The sequence below is a fragment of the Penaeus chinensis genome, chromosome 7 (genome assembly GCF_019202785.1).
Source record: "Penaeus chinensis breed Huanghai No. 1 chromosome 7, ASM1920278v2, whole genome shotgun sequence".
In the NCBI taxonomy this organism is placed as follows: Eukaryota; Metazoa; Arthropoda; class Malacostraca; order Decapoda; family Penaeidae; genus Penaeus; species Penaeus chinensis.
The window spans coordinates 37,926,453-37,943,952 of record NC_061825.1 but is presented as its reverse complement, the minus strand read 5'-3'; the positions used below and the strand labels follow the sequence as shown (position 1 = coordinate 37,943,952).

At 40.6% G+C, this 17,500-nt stretch overlaps 1 protein-coding gene across 21 annotated transcripts in view; it reads left to right on the top strand.

Annotated features, from left to right (window-relative positions):
- The window catches only part of LOC125027065 (uncharacterized PE-PGRS family protein PE_PGRS54-like), a 200,432-nt gene that overhangs the window by 884 nt on the left and 182,048 nt on the right, over window positions 1-17,500 (top strand). The window lies entirely within an intron of this gene.

Here is a 17,500-nt window from a genome sequence, read left to right as displayed (position 1 = left end):
TTACATACATTAACATCTAAATGGGGTATAAAGATGGCCCATTCCCAACCCCAAGGAAGGTCTCTCTCTCTCTCTCTCTCTCTCTCTCTCTCTCTCTCTCTCTCTCTCTCTCTCTCTCTCTCTCTCTCTCTCTCTCTCTCTCTTTCCTTCTCTCTTTCTCTCTTTCATTCTCTTTTTCATTCTATCTCTTTCATCCTCCCTCTCTCTCTCTCTCTCTCTCTCTCTCTCTCTCTCTCTCTCTCTCTCTCTCTCTCTCTCTCTCTCTCTCTCTCTCTCTCTCTCTCTCTCTCTCTCTGCCCACTCCTCATTTTCCATCTCGCCAAAAAAAAAAGGGAGGCTTGATCAATGGATTTTGAGTTCAAGGTTTCAGTTCGTTCCATCATTCAGACATGAAAGATACGAGAAGAAAAAGATAGATAAAGAGGAGAAAAAGTCATGAAGTGAAATAAGATTATCTTTCGTTCAGTTATTTATTTCTTTATCTGTTATTTTTATCTTTATTGCTATCTATTTTCATGATTATTCATCATTATCGTTTTTATCATGTTATTATTTATTCATTCATCATAATTTCTAGTATTAATTAACTAGTCATAATTTCTCATAATATTTATATTTATTATTCTTTATCATTATATATGCACATAATCATTATTCATCCATTTCTTACCTTTTATTTTCCATTTCACGAAATCAAAATCCATCTTGAACGTTTTCCATTCCCTTTGCAAATAAATGAAATTAAACCGAATTGAAATGAAATTCGAATTAAATGAATCATTCGAACGGAAATCGGAAATTCGTCTGTGTTTCTTTTCTTCTGAAAATCCCGACGTAGGAGATGGTCCCGCGTCTCGAGGATCCTGACGAGCAGTTCTTAGGCACCAGTGGGTCAGGCAGTCATGCAAGTCAGTCATGCAGAAGTCGAGGGTTCAGGAGATTAATGAATGATAGACATGATGACAGTTTTTTTTTTTTTTTTTTTAACTTTTTTTTTTAACTTTTTTTTTTTTTCTAAATATGGGTGGAATTGTTATGCGTGATGTGTTAGGGTATATAGTGGATGTGATAATGTTTCGTTTTTGTTTGTTAGTAAGTTTTAAAAAATTGGTGTTCATTATGATTTGAACAAGATTATCACCCGTAACAGAATTACACAAAAGAGGTACCTCACTAAATCATTAAAAGCAACCACACCCGTATATATAAGTTCCGAAATTAATTCCCATCTAAAAGAAAGGAAATAAAAAAAAAACGAACGTAAAAAAAGAAAAACAAAAAGCGACCGTCATGCACAACTGTCATGCACATCACGTCAGAGCCACCTGTCTGACGAATAACAAAGTGAATTCTCGTTCGTTCCGCCCTAAGACAACATTTATCATGGCGTGAAATATAACTCGTTTTGTGATCTATTGCCTTGTTCGTCTGTCAGGTGTAATTAAGGCACGAGAAGAAGAAATAAAGAGGAAAATAGAGAAGAGAGAGAAAAAGCAAGAAATGGAATACTTGGTGAGAATTTTCTGAAGTTATGAACTGACTACCATTCGCCAATTTTCTTTCATCAATCTCTCTCTTTCCGAATGCTTACATAAAAACACACGTATCCACACAAAATTCCCTTTCTTAATTAATGCAAGAAAACAACACACATTTTAAAAATCACACCATAGAGCATCTTATAACAATTTTCACCTGCAACGAATCTTTCTCCCCCTCGCCAAAACATCTTCAAAAAGCAATCTGTCAACAATTACACACGTGCAGCTTGAGGTTGAATGCAAGTCGTGGATTCGGACTTGGTTTGCATGCGAGGTTGACTTGCCACTCGTCCAAGTGTCAAGAGATGATCGCTGTCATGAATTGTCAAGTTCTTAAGGATGCGTTTTTTGTATTATTTTACATATATATATTGTTTTGTGTTGGTGTTATTACTTATTTTTACATAGCCATCTATTTAGCTATCTATTTACTTTAGCTATCTATCTATTTATCTATCTATCTCCCCAATGCGTGACGAATCGAAAAAAAACGTAATAAAACAAGAAAAAGAGTGACGACTTATTAAAAAAAAAAATCTCAATTCCGGAAAAAAATACAGATAGAAATAAACATATAGACATATAAACAATTAACCAAAAAAAGACCGTCTTTTAAACCCGCAATAAGCCCCCCCCCCCCCCCCAAAAAAAAAAAAAGAGTATAAAAAAGATACCAAAAGGCCTTGTATTAAGCAGGTAAAAGGCGATCTTTTCGTGGAAAAATTCTCGCTAATTGAATATTCTCTCTTGCGGATGACAGGTAGCGAACATGTCTTGTAATGTGATCCATTTTTTCCCCTTCTCTCTCTCAATCTGGCCTGATTTATTTATCTCTTTCTTTTTCTCTGTCTTTATCTCTTTCTTTCTTTCTCTCTGATTTCTTTCTCTTTTTCTCAGTCTCAGTGTCAGTCTCTCTCTCTCTTTATCTTTCTTTCTTTCTCTCTTTCTCTTTCTCTCTCTCTCTCTCTCTCTCTCTCTCTCTCTCTCTCTCTCTCTCTCTCTCTCTCTCTCTCTCTCTCCCTCCCCCTCTCCCTCCCTATCTCTCGCTCCTTCTCCCTCTTCCTCTCCCTCTCTCTCCTCTCTCTCTCCCTCCCTCTCTCCCTCTCCCTCTCCCTCTCCCCCTCTCCCTCCCTCCCCCTTCTCTTCTTTCAATTCATTTTTTACCTTTTTACATAACCCGGTACCAAACTACAGGTCGCGATGTGGTATTCTGTAGCCAAAGGTGATGATGATATTTTCTGAAGCAGGATTTTGCCGAAGCGTTTGGCTTTTCCGAGAAGCAAGATGCGGATGCGGATGCTGTGGATTGGATCTCCGGCGGCATTGAAATCTCTGGTGTTGGTCTATATTTCCCTTTTTCTCTTTCTCGTTCGGTTTCGTTCTCGTTTGTTTGTTCGTCTGTTTGTTTTTTGCGTTTTGATTTCTCTATCTTGTTTTCTTGTTTTCGTTCTTTCCCTCGTTTTTCTCCCTTTCGCTTTCTTTCTTACGCTCTCTCGTTTTCGTCTCTCTTTCTCTCTCTCTCTCTCTCTCTCTCTCTCTCTCTCTCTCTCTCTCTCTCTCTCTCTCTATCTATCTATCTATCTATCTCTCTCTTTTACCTCGTTTACTTTGATTTTATTTTTACATTCACTTTCACTTTCAAACATTCTCTCTCTCTTTCCGTCTACCTATTTATATAACTTTTATACGTACATACCTTCCAAGTAAATCCGATTCATGCAGTCCATGAATCAAGATGAAAACACACACACACACACACACACACACACACACACACACACACACACACACACACATACACACACACGTACCCCCACCGCATGTACTCCCCCCTACACCCCCTTCCACACATACGTACATGCACCCCCCACCCCAACCCCTACACATACACGCACACACGCTTGGCCGCGGGTCCATCGTCCGTGTGCACCGGCAAGGCAACCTTCGCCGTTGGAATTTGGTGAAGAGCCACGAAGGGCCTTGTCGAGGACGCCCAGCTGGCACCCTGGCACACGAGGGCAGATGTAGCACGATTGGACACTGGGAGAGAGAGAGCGGAGGAAAAAAAAAGTCCTAGTTAAAAAGAGATATGTACTGTATATGTATATGCACGCTTGTGTACATCACACATACGTACACATACATATACTTATATATATATATATATATATATATATATATATATATATATATACATATATATACATATATATACATTTATATACATTTATATACACATATATATACATATATATACACATATATATACATACATATACACATATATATATACATATATATATATATGTGTGTGTGTGTGTGTGTGTTTGTATATGTGTATATGTATATGTATATGTATATATATATACATACACACGTATGTGTGTGTGTGTGTATGTTTGTAAATATATATATATATATATGTATGTATACATATGTATATATGTGTATACATATATACATATATATTTATATATATAATTATATATATACATATATTTACAAATATTCATTGACATGTAACATGTAACATGCGTAGTATGTAAATATATGTGTGCGTGTATATGTATGTATGTATGTGTATATGTATATATGTATGTATGTATATATATATACATGCATATATACATATATATATGTATATATATATATGCGTGTGTGTGTATAGATAGATATAGATATAGATATATAAAATATATTTATGTATTTACATACATATATATTCATATATGTATATATATACATACACATGTATCTATATACAACATATATATATATATACTCCTTGTGGGGAGAACTAGAGTAATATGCGATTAAAGTGAAGAAAATGAGGAAAAGAATGGACATCGGAAACTAGAAGAGGAGGAGAAGGAGGAGGGAAAGAAAAAAAGAAAAAGAATAAAAAGAAAAAGTGAACGAAAAAAAAAAAAGAAAAAGTGAACGAAAAAAAAAGGTGAACGAAAAAAAAAAAGGTGAACGAAAAAAAAAAGTGAACGAAAAAAAAAAAAAGAAACGAAAAAATGTAATAAAAAAGAGTGAAAGCATAAAAAGATAAAGGAGGAATAATGACCGGAAGGAGAATTGGGCAAGAGAGCGAATAGAGGAACTTGCGGTCAAGACTGGAAGCAAGCTGCGGGCAAGACAGGTGCAAGTCCAACGGTTTTAACTTGACTTAGAAAACGAAAAAAAAAAAACTTCGAAAATATACCGTGGAAATTCTTATTTTTATGGTTATGTTTCTGAAATTGGTTTAGCTGCGTCTTTTCCTAAGTTTTATTGTTCACTATTTATCAAAAACTTCGAAATAAATGCCTACATATATACAAATTATATGTATGCAAACGTATATGTGTATAAATGTATATGTATGTATGCCTATATGTATACATGCGTGTGTATTTATCATAACCATATAAGATTATATACATACAAGCTGTATATTCCTATTTCAAAGTAATTTTGTAACTTAAGCCATACAGAAAGACATCAAGAGAAAAATAATATAAATCGTGAAACAAACAAACAAACAAACAAACAACTGCAATAAACAAGAGAAACAAAAAAAAAAAACTTTCACTTTAATTTGCCCCCAATTTTACGCGGACGGCCAGCCGAGTCTCGACGGTCGAAAATCACACACAGCGTCCATGCTAAACTAGGCTTAATTGCGTTAATTATTTACTCCGCGTCCACGTCCCTTGGGTTATGTGTTACGGCATAACACGGTCAACGGTCCAGCATCTCCCGAGGAAAAGCGTTCAACCCGTTTCTGGCTGAACAGGTTAAAGGCTACTGAACACGGGGGTTATGGCGATAAGGCAAGAGTGAGCTCGTTTCAGTCAAGTAATTTTGATGGTGATGATGATTATGATAACGGTATGGCAATAATTAGGCTGGTTGAGTGAAGGTATATTGCTGATGATGATAATTATAGTGATATGGAAATGATGGGGCTGTTTCATTGATTGATTAGTGATTATGATTGTTATAATACTATGATGATGACGATGATTATAATGTTGTGGCAAGAATGGGGCTGTTTAGGTAAAGTAATACTGGTGATTGTGATAGTTAGAACGTTATGATGATGAGAATTATAAATATATGATAAGAATGGGGCTGTTCGAGTAGAGTAATATTGATAGTGATGATGGTAATTATAATTAATAATGAATGTAACGCTATGATAAGACCTGGAGCAGTTTGAGTGAAGTACTATAGATAATGATAATTATAATGACGATATGGCAAGAATGGGGGGGGGGGGGTGAGGAATATTGATGATAATAACTATAACGATATAACATGATTATTAGGGTATGACAAGAATAGGACTGAATTAAATCATATTGATGATGATAATTATAATGTTATTATTACTGATAATGATAATAATGCGACAAGAAAAGGGGTATTCTATTGAACCAATTTTAATAATGATGGCAACAGTAATTACAAACATAATGATAAAAATAAATGTGATGGTACAAACAAAAGTTAATATTTATAACGGTGCGTTCTTTAGTTGCTAAATCTACTATGGATATTATCAATTATGCTATTGTCACTACGGCTAGTATTGATGATGGAAAGATTGTAGTATCAACAACAGTAACAGCTGTAACTATTACTGTAACGATAAGAACAGTAACAACAGTGCTATCAATAATTATAGTGATGATAGTAATGCCATGGTATAGGCTATCATTGATAATAATAATAACAATAGGCACGATCATATTAATGGCAATACAGCTACTATTATTAACACTACTACTCTTACTACTAACAGTCTTAGCACGGAATCAGTGATGAAAACAGTGACAATGATAATAAAAATGATAATAGCATTATAAATCGTGGTTCTGCGATGTCAACATTTGTGAGAATATAATAAAAAATTATAAATACCTGTCAATCATTTTCCAGTGATTAATGGTAAATGTGTAATCAATATTAAAATGACAGTAGACTCAGTGATGAAAACGAGATTAGAATTGCTAATGACATCACGAGGAATTTATGCAACAATGTAAAACATCGAAATGATTCTAATGTTGACAATCTATAAATAATGAGTATGGTTAGGTATGTTGTAATGGTAATTGTAATATTAATAACAAAGATACGATAAAGGCAGTGATAACAATAATAATGAGAAAGATCATAAGTAATATCAATAATACTGGTGATGGTAACAACAGTAAACATAATAACATAGTAATAAACATTAAAATATAGTGATGGTAACAACAGTAATAATCATTAAAATATCGTGATGGTAACAACAGTAAACATTAAAACATAATGATGATGACAACAATAAACATTACAATCTAATATTACTGTAACAATGAAACCAATAACTGTAACAACCCAACACTGTCGAAACCATAAAAACACGAAATAAAATAATATATATAAAAAAAAAAACGAGATAAAGAAGGAGAGAGAAACGAACAGCCATGCATAGAGATAAAACTCGATAAAACAGGACCTTAGAGCGGACCTGACAAGACCTGAGACCGCGTTATCTGCCGAACCTGCTTTTATTCTGTGAGAAACGCCTTGCCGTGTTGAGCTGGAGTGTCTTGGGGTCGGGTTATGAACCTTTCGTGTTTCTTGTATCTGGTTCTGCCTTTGGCGGGGGGAGGGGAGAGAGGGAGAGGGGAAGAGGGGAAAAGGTAGGGGGGAGAGAGGAGAGGTGGGGAGAGATAGAGAGGGGAAGAGGTTGGGGGAGAGAAGAGAGGTGGGGGAGAGGGGAGATGGGAGGAGGGGGAAAGAGGGTCACTTTAGTTATGGTTCTTGACTTGTGTGTGTGTGGGGGGGGGGGTGAGGGTGAGGGGACAGGGGGTTAGGTGGAGTTGTGATCTAGGTCTATTAAATGCAATTATATACAGAAATAAATGCGTGGACACACATGAACAAACGTACTAAAACACACACACACACACACACACACACACACACACACACACACACACACACACACACAAACACACACACACACACAAACACACACACGCACCGCTCTCTTCATCTGTTCGGTCCCTTTTGTGTGGTCGGCAGATTACTCTTTTCGAGAGTTTAACAATCGTATTCGGACACGCTCGGCACAAGGGCGTATCCAGAGGTCATTTAGCGTTAAGTACCTTCTCGTTTGTACAGACTCTTTTGCTTGCGTACTTCCTAAGTCCTTTCTTTATCAGGGTATGTTCCAGTTCTCTCTATTCCCGCTTCGTTACACCTTTTTATTTCCTCTTATCTCTCATAATTCTTCATTTGAAAATATTTCAACTCTTTTTTTCAAGCCTTTTTTTATATATATTCGTTTCTAGAGGCATTTCGCTCTAACCCCCCCACCCTTCCCCCTCTCCTCTCTCCCCAGGCCCCAAGCAACAAATAACCCAGTTGCCTCATGCAAAAGCAATACGACATTATAATACTTTCTTCTTACTGCAATACACACTCGTATAAGGGTCTCAAGTCGTGCCTTGTCGCTCCTTGAAAAAGACGTTGATAGTCGCCAACGGAAACACATAAGGGCGTGGCGAACTGCGAGTTGCCGGGAACAACACAACTACTCACTCTCTGTCGGTCTCTGTCTCTGTCTCTCTCTCTCTCTCTCTCTCTCTCTCTCTCTCTCTCTCTCTCTCTCTCTCTCTCTCTCTCTCTCTCTCTCTCTCTGTTTCTGCGTCTGTCTGTCTGTCTCTATCTCTCTATCTCTATCTCTATCTCTATCTCTATCTCTATCTCTATCTCTATCTCTATCTCTCTCTCTCTCTCTCTCTCTCTCTCTCTCTCTCTCTCTCTCTCTGTCTCTGTCTCTGTCTCTCTCTCTCTCTCTCTCTCTCTCTCTCTCTGTCTATCTATATCTATGTCTCGCTCTCTCCGTGTCTATCTATCTCTCTGTCTATCAAACTCACTCGCCTTGTTGCCTGGGATGACCTATATGCTCGACTCGATGGCTTCACTACGTCATTTTCGTTTATTATTCTCGTTTGTTTTATTGTCTTTGGCGTTCGGAAAGGATATAGGCTCAGGTAGAAGGAAGAGGGAAAGAGAAAGAATGAGAGAGGTGGAAGAAAGAAAGAAGAGAGAGAGAGAGAGAGAGAGAGAGAGAGAGAGAGAGAGAGAGAGAGAGAGAGAGAGAGAGAGAGAGAGAGAGCTAACGACCCTAACTACAGCAACCATCCAAGTCCTCAGAGAAAAACCGCAGCTCACAAATGATATTTCGGGCGCTCAATCCTCCTTAATTTCCAGCTGCCCTATAACCCCTGGCGCTATATAACACAAGAAACAAGCCAGCCTTCACAGCTCCGGCCACAAAAACAGAGCGAGAGCAAAAACAACGAGAGAGTACCCCGCCTCGCCAGCACCCACGGTCTGCGTGAGAGGCTAAAAAATGAACATTGCGCAAACGAACCAAGGTCATTAACATACAAACCCATATAGCCCGCTTGCGTTGTCGATTTTTTTTTCTGTATTTTTTCGTTCCTCGAGGCTGTGTGACGTTTTTTTTTTTTTTCCTCGTTTTCCCAAGTAATGTTGTTTTATCGTAAGTTATTGTGGCGAAGTGAACCAGGGGTGATTTACGCGGGTAAGAATTTTTTTTTCTCTCTTTTTTTTAAGACATTTAATTGCAGTTTGTCAATTTGTAGATTTTTTTTTTTTTGTTTTGTTTTCTCTCTTTTTTTTAAGAGACTTTGATTACAGTTTGTCACTCCGTAGGCCCCGTGTCTCCGCGTTCCAATAATGTTCCCGTAAACACTGCAGCTAAATACCAGTTATGCAAAATATTCTCTTTCGTTCGTATGCCGGACTGTAGGCCAGGGACGAGGAGGCAAAAACAGCGCCAACAGCCACTGCTCTTGCTTGTCAATCTGTAAGTTCAACCTACTTAACGTTTCTGCAGCTGCTGCTAACACGGCTTCAAAATATTATTGCTGAAAGTGACACGGAGGTCGCAAATATTAAATCCAGTTCAGGGGGGCCGCCTCTCTCTCTCTCTCTCTCTCTCTCTCTCTCTCTCTCTCTCTCTCTCTCTCTCTCTCTCTCTCTCTCTCTCTCTCTCTCTCTCTCTCTCTCTGAAATCTGAATGTGTAAATATGATATGTGTATATAAATATAAATAAATATGTATATATGTACATGTATATATGTATTAATTTATATATATATATATTAATTTATATATTCGTGTATGTATATACACAAACAAATATGAGCTTACATATCTATGTATACACATACGCGCTCACGAGCACACATAACCCCCCCCCCCCCCATCTAAAAGTATCAGATTCACGATGTACTTTCCTTACCTCGACTCGACATAGTTCGAACGGTCTTTACTGACCACAAAACAAGCAAAACTGAAGAAGGAAAAAATGCTGCGTCATTTAATGAACACTAAATCCATCAGCCGTGCTGTCTCTTCCCATGGAACTGAAGAGCGACACGTATGGAAGAAAAAAGTTCGATCAAGAAATCCGTTAAAGTTCGTTAATCAGCTGTCAACTCGGGAGCGAATTCTTGCAGTCGTGATTGGTGCAGATTCAAAAAGGGCGATAAAGCACGGGCCAATCACAAGGCTCCGGGGCGTTATCGGTAGCGAGGTGTCTTGGGATTGAGTTAGTTTTTTCGCCTGTTGGATGTCAGTGGAGTAGCAATCGTCAGCTCATTCTACGATGTTCTTCTCCTGCTCCTCCTTCTCTTTCTCTTTCTCTTTTTCCACCTCCTTCTCTTTCTCTATTTCCTTTCTCCTCCTCCTCCTCCTACTCTTCTTCCTCTTCCTCCTCCTTCTCATCCTTCTCTTTCTTCTCCTAATCCTCCTCCGTCTCTTTCTTTCTCCTCCTCCCCCTTCTCTTTCTTTCTTCTTCTTCTCCCCCTCCCCTTCCCCCTCCTTCTCTTTCTCCTCCTCCTCCTCCTCGCCCCCCTCCCCCCTCCCCCTCCAATTTTGTTCACTATCAGCTCTTATTGGCATGTGTGGTTATCACCATCAGTTAACGCGGAATTTCGTATGCAAATTAATTGGCTACCGAGTTTAATGACTGAACTGCCCGAATCATTGTGAGACTGTTTATTCTCCTCGCTAATGACACACGTGTGATTATGATACAAAAGGAATATTGACACTAAAATCTGACACCCCTTTTTCGAGCGCGTGTGTGTTTTGGTTGTAAATGAATCAAGAGAGACGTGTTTGTATTTTTTAATTCGATTTAAAAGAAACCCCTTTCGTTGAGCTTCTTAAACATCGTATTTTCAACCTGACGAAATGTTAAATAAATCAGGATTGGTAACCAGTGTGACTGTTGCCATCGTAGGAGGAAAACTTTTATTTTTCTTAAGTGAACGGCCATACCCCCTTCCCCCTCCCCCCCTTCCTCCTCCCCCTCCTCCCTTCCTCCCTTCCTCCTTTCCTCCATCCCCTCCTTTCCTCCTCCCCCTCCTCCCCCTCCTCCCTTCCCCCTCCCCCTTCCTCCTTTCCTCCTCCCTTCCTTCCTTCACCCCCCCCATACTTAGGAAAGCCTGAGGGGGGAGGGGAGGGGGGGTAACGCTTTCCCACATCCGGGTCTTTGGGTTGGCCTAGCGATTTTCCTTCGTTTTTTTTTTTTTTTAGTTTTGTTTTTGTTTTTGTTTTCTCCCTTTTGCTTCTTCCTTTCGTTTTTCGTTGAAGGATATTCGAAGGGGAATCTGAACACCAATAGAAAGATAAAAATATAAATAGTATGAACGAAAGGGGGGAATAAAGAAAAAGCTAAGGAAAGAAGACCAAGAGAGAAAGAGAGAGAGCAATAGCGAAAGAAGGAAAGACAAAACAAGAAAATCGGAAAAGAGGTTAATTTTTTTTAAAAGGAAGAAAACGAGACAATAACGAATTATACGGTACACTTATAAAAAATAAATAATAAAAAAGAGAACGAGACAATAACGAATTATACGATAGACTTACAAAAAATAGATAATAAAAAAACGAGACATTAACGAATTATACGATACACTTACAAAAAAAAAAAAAAAAAAAAAAAAAACGCCCCAGGTTCATTCGGAACACGCAGCAGGTGAACGAGCAACACATTATAAAGAAATCTACGACCTCGTCACGCTCCTGTGCTCTCTCGCCAAGAAGCTTTTGATATCATCTTCCATCGATAAAAAAAAAGGAAAAAAAAGAGAGAATGAAGAATGACTGAATGGGGGGGGAGGGGGTTCAAGAAGGGAAGAGGTTTCACAAAACTCATCGCGTTAAATTTCAAAGTCAGTGAGGCAGGTCTTGGTCGAAGTGTAAAGTGGAAGGTTATTTTGGCATCGATACTCTATTTTCCTCGTCTTTGTTTCTCTCTCTCTCTCCCTCTCTTTCTCTCCCTCTTTCTCTCTCTCTCTCTCCCTCTCCCTCTCCCTCTCTCTCTCTCTCTCTCTCTCCCTTTCTCTCTCTCCCTCCCTCCCTCCCTCCCTCTCTCTCTCTCCCTCCCTCCCTCCCTCTCTCTCTCTCTCTCTCTCTCTCTCCCTCCCTCCCTCCCTCCCTCCCCCTCCCCCTCCCCCTCCCTCCCTCTCTCCATCTCTCTCTAATTGCTTTCCATCAATACTCTCAATTATCCTGTACTTCAAATTACCAGGACTGATGTTCCGACCGTCATAAACCCTCGCCTGTTTACCTTGTTAAGGACACCAACTTTCCTGGTACGTTGACCTTGGTGACGTCGCTACCGGTTCGTTACGTCATCGCCTCTCACCCAATGGGGGAAGGTGATCCACTTGACGTCACGCGCGAACACGAATGTATATCTGTTTTATTTACGTTGGAAGATTTGTCTTTTAAAAGGGTTTGTTTTGTATTATTAGCGTGTCGATTTTGGTCTTGCTTATATGGCCAGACTTTTGAAATCGTTTTGAAATTAGAGATTTAGTACAGATAAATTATATGATGATTGTGAGCAGACACGTAACATTGGCAGTAAGAGTCTTTGATCTAGATAACTTTATGGAGTTGATTGTAACCCATATTAAAATCAAGATACATTCCATAAATACGAACTATCATTCACTACCTTTAACGGAAAGTTCAGTGTATATAGAGCGTCACAGTAACGTAAAACTTGCATAACATGTTTCATATAGTGTGGTTTCAGAGACTGTGTTTTTCTTCTCACGCGAGATACAGAAGCAATACCAATCACGCAATGTAGATTGTGTTGGGTGCTCGGTCTTTGCAGGTGAGAGAGAGAGAGTGTGTGTCAGATGAAGAAAGGGAGTAAAGAGATAGAGAGAACAGTGAGTGTCAAAGAGAGAGAGAGAGAGACCGAAAGATTGAGAGAGTAGAGAGAGAAACAGACAGAAGAGAGAAAGGGAAAGAAGAGAGTGTATTAGAGTGTCACAGAAAGAGAGAGTGAAGTAGAGAGAGAGTGAGAGTAAGTATCAGTGAGAGAAAAAGAGAGATAGAGAGACTAGGAAAGCGCGCGCGAGAGAGAGAGAGAGAGGTGGGCTTCAGTGCTAAAACAAAAAACTTCAAGCTAGTAATTGATATTCACCTGTGCTCCTGCTTCTAGTGATGAACCAGACTTAAACAATCGGGCTGACTCTTGCACACTACCATTATCCTGGGGAATAGTTTTTTTGTTTTTTTCGGCGAGCATTCTAAATTCAGTTTTACAGAAGATGCGGTTATAATGTGCGATGTTTAAGATACCTTGTGTTTACTTATATCCAAATAGCTATAATACTGCTTATAATAGATACGATAAAGATAAGCGTAATGATAAGAAAATTATAAATCGAATTGTACTCTTCTTGCTGTGATCGTTTTTATAATATAGTTTGTGACTCTCCCTTTTACCTCCACCTCTTTCTTTCTCTCTCTCTCTCTCTCTTTCTCTCTCTCTCTCTCTCTCTCTCTCTCTCTCTCTCTCTCTCTCTCTCTCTCTCTCTCTCTCTCTCTCTCTCTCTCTCTCTCTCTCTCTCTCTCTCTCTCTTCATCCTAAACAATTCCAATATTCTTTTCTCTTGAATATTTCAACTTCTACATTATCATTTTCATCAATATTTAATCCTGTCATTCCTCACTATTCTATTGTTTTCATTTCTCATCCTTCGTTCCACACGATATCTTCTCTCCCTCCCCCTTCCTCCACCTCCTCCTTCTTCCTCTTCTTTTTCTTCTTCTTCTTCTTCTCCTATATCTTCTTTTTCTTTTTTCTTCTTCATCTTTTATGTCCCCTCTTGATTTTCCTCCTCTTTTCCCTCTTCTACCTCCTCCTCTTTCTCCTCCTCCTCCTCCTCCTCCTCCTCCTCCTCCTCCTCCTCCTCCTCCTCCTCCTCCCACTCCTCCACCTCCTCCCTCTCCACGTCTTCCTCCTCTTCCTCCTCCTCCACCTCCACCTCTTCCTCCTCCGCCTCCTCCTCCTCTACCTCCTCCTCCTCCTCCTCCCACTCCTCCACCTCCTCCCTCTCCACCTCTTCCTCCTCCGCCTCCTCTTCCTACTCCTCCTCCTCCTCCTCCTCCTCCTCCTCTTCCTCTTCCTCCTCCCACTCCTCCACCTCCTCCCTCTCCACGTCTTCCTCCTCCTCCTCCACCTCCACCTCTTCCTCCTCCGCCTCCTCCTCCTTTACCTCCTCCTCCTCCTCCTCCTCCCACTCCTCCACCTCCTCCCTCTCCACCTCTTCCTCCTCCTCCTCCTCTTCTTCCTCCTCCTCCTCCTCCACCTCTTCCTCCTCCGCCTCCTCCTCCTCTACCTCCTCCTCCTCCTCCTCCTCCCACTCCTCCACCTCCTCCCTCTCCACCTCTTCCTCCTCCTCCTCCGCCTCCTCTTCGTCGTCGTCCTCCTCCTCCTCCTCCATCACTCTCCAATTCCGTTTTTTTATCGTCCGTTTTCAGGTCACTTTCATTACTTACCTTGACGTATTCTTATCAATTTTCCCTTTTCGAATTGAGCCGTTCCATTTTCCTTGGCATTTCGTGCGATTTCTCTCTCGTGCGATCGCTCGTTTCGGACGAATTTCGCTCGTGGGTTTTGTTGTGTGCTCTCGTGTCGCCTCCTCGTAGTTACTTTTAGGTTGGGTGGTTGCGCATTTCGTTAATGTTTTGTTTTTGGTTCTAGAATGTAAAATCTAAAAATTGTGTTTGTTTGTTTGTCTCTGTTTGTTTGTTAAGTCTGTCTCTTTCTCTGTCTCTCTGTCTCTGTCTCTTTCTTTCTCTCTCTCTGTCTCTCTCTTTCTCTCTCTCTCTCTCCGTATTTCGTTCAGTTTAGGTACCTGCTCCTCTGCATGTTATGTACTATGTAACATATGTATTTTCTGTGTTCTCATATCTGTTCTTCACACATTTCCATCAGATTCCGTGTTCTTCTACCTGTTCTTGAGTTGTAGCATCTGTTGTTAATCATGTTTTGAAGTTCTAGTATCGTTCGTCGCGTTCCTACATTCCGTTTGGCATTTGTTCATTAAAAAAAAGAAAATGAGACATTCATTTCTTCTTCTTCTTCTCTCTCTCTCTCTCTCTCTCTCTCTCTCTCTCTCTCTCTCTCTCTCTCTCTCTCTCTCTCTCGTTCTATCTCTCTCTCTCTCTCTCTCTCTCTCTCTCTCTCTCTCTCTCTCTCTCTCTCTCTCTCTCTCTCTCTCTCTCTCTCTCTCTCTCTCTCTCTCTCTCTCTCTCTCTCTCTCTCTCTCTCTCTCTCTCTCTCTCTCTCTCTCTCTCTCTCTCGTTCTATCTCTCTCTCTCTCTCTCTCTCTCTCTCTCTCTCTCTCTCTCTCTCTCTCTCCCTTTCTCCTTCTCCTTCTTCTGTGATTTTCTTACCACACATTAGATATATATACGCATTCATTCATTAAGAAATATAATAATGATGATAATAATAATAATAATGATAATAATAGTAATAATAATAATAATAATAATAATAGTAATCATAATAATGATAATGATAATCCATTCCTTAAATCACATCTTCTCACAAACAGCTTTCACTTTGAAGTTACTCTCGTCCGCTGATGAATCATATCACTGGAGATTTATAGTTCGCGTTCGACTTGTGAATCATTTCCGTTTTCTGTATCACGCTTTATATAGGTCTACCCTGAGGTCAGCTGAGTGGACGCCTCGTCATGCATTCGGATATTGCGGTTCTTAAATACGTGTGTTAGGGGGTTGGGCAGGTGGGAAGGGGGTGGGGGGGAGAGGAAGATGGGAGGTGGGAGAAGAAGGGAGGGAGAGGAGAGGGGAGGGAGGAGAAGGGGGAAGGGAGAGGAAGATGGGAGGGAGAGGAGGGGGGGTTGGGGAGGTAGGAAGGGGGAGGGGGAAATAGAAGGGAGGGAGAGGAGGGGGTTGTAAATGGGGGAGGGGGGAGAAGAAGAGAGGGGGAGGAGAAGGTGGGAGAGGTGAGAAGAAGGAAGGGAGAGGAGGGGGAGAGAAGGGGGTGTAAAGGGGGGAGGGGATAGGAAAGGATATGTTTATAAGGGGTAAATGACTCCATGTCATTCATTCGCGAATTGCGTTTCTCAATCGCGTGTGTTGGGGGGGCGAGGGGGAGGGGGAGGGGGAGGAAGGGAATCAGCATCAGAATCAAGTAATTAATTTAGTCAATTATTAGATAAATACAAAAATGGTATTATACATTATACAATACGGCTGACCCCTTCTTTAGGAAAGCCCTTGGTAAAACAATTAAGTTTCTGTTTTACAATAGAGTATAAAATAACAACATAAGGATATATACATACTTAATAAGTTATCAGATACATAACACACCAAGAAGAATAGAAATATAAGGATAGAGGAAGGGGGGGGGGGCGAGGAAGAGGGGGTGCGGAGTGTAAGGGGGGAGGGGGAGGGGGAGGGGTGTGTGGGGGAAGTATAGAGGAAGGGGGGGGGCGAGGAAGAGGGGGTGCGGAGTGTAAGGGGGGAGGGGGGAGGGGGGAAGGATAGAGGAAGGGGGGAGGCGGAGTGTAAGAGGGGGAAGAGGGGGAGGGGAAGGTGTATGTGTGGGGGGGAAGTGACCGCGTGTGTGTGTGTGTGTGTGTGTGTGTGTGTGTGTGTGTCCGTGCGTGTGCGCGTGTGTGTTTGCAACACCGTGAGATAAATGAGATAAATCAAGCGTAAATATCAAGAGATTTTATCAAAACGATGACTGCAATTTTCTCTTAACTTCAACGGTGAAGAATCAACGATGTATTTATTTACTGTGTTGCGTAATAACTGACATTGAGGAATAACGAATACAATAAATAATCTAATTAATTCTTACTCTGTTAGTTTTCCATCTCTCTCTCTCCCTGTCTTTATCTCTGTTTCTATTTCTCTCTCTGTCTATTCATCGCTTTCTCCCTTTTTTCTTTCTCTTTATTTATCTATTTCTGTCTTTATTCTCTCTCTCCCTCCCTCCCTCCCCTTCTCCCTCCCTCCCTCCCCTTTTCTCTCTCTCTCTCTCTCCCTCCCTCCCTCTCTCCCTTCCTCCCTCCTCCCCTTTCTCTCTCTCTCTCTCTCTCTCTCTCTCTCTCTCTCTCTCTCTCTCTCTCTCTCTCTCTCTTTCTCTCTCTCTCTCTCTCTCTCTCTCTCTCTACCTCCCTCCCTCCCTCCCTCCCTCCTTCCCTACCTCCCCTCCTTCCTCCCCCCCCCCCCCTCTCTCTCTCCCTCTCTCTCTCTCTCTCTCTCTCTCTCTCTCTCTCTCTCTCTCTCTCTCTCTCTCTCTTTCTCTCTATCTCTATCCTTTGCCCCCCCTCCCCCCCGAATCAAAGGAACCAGGTCACCTTTTTGGATTTAGTACGTTGGGAAACTTTACTTCATAATTTTCTCATACAAAATGTCGACCTGTGAAATCATATAGCATTTTTTTCCCCCCGCGACCCAATATCTAAGTCCATATAAATTTTATAAACGATGATCTTGGGAAATTTCGCCATAACGGGTGGATTTTTTCTCCATGAGTTATAAATCCGGGAGAGATTTTGTTAAATGTGAATGA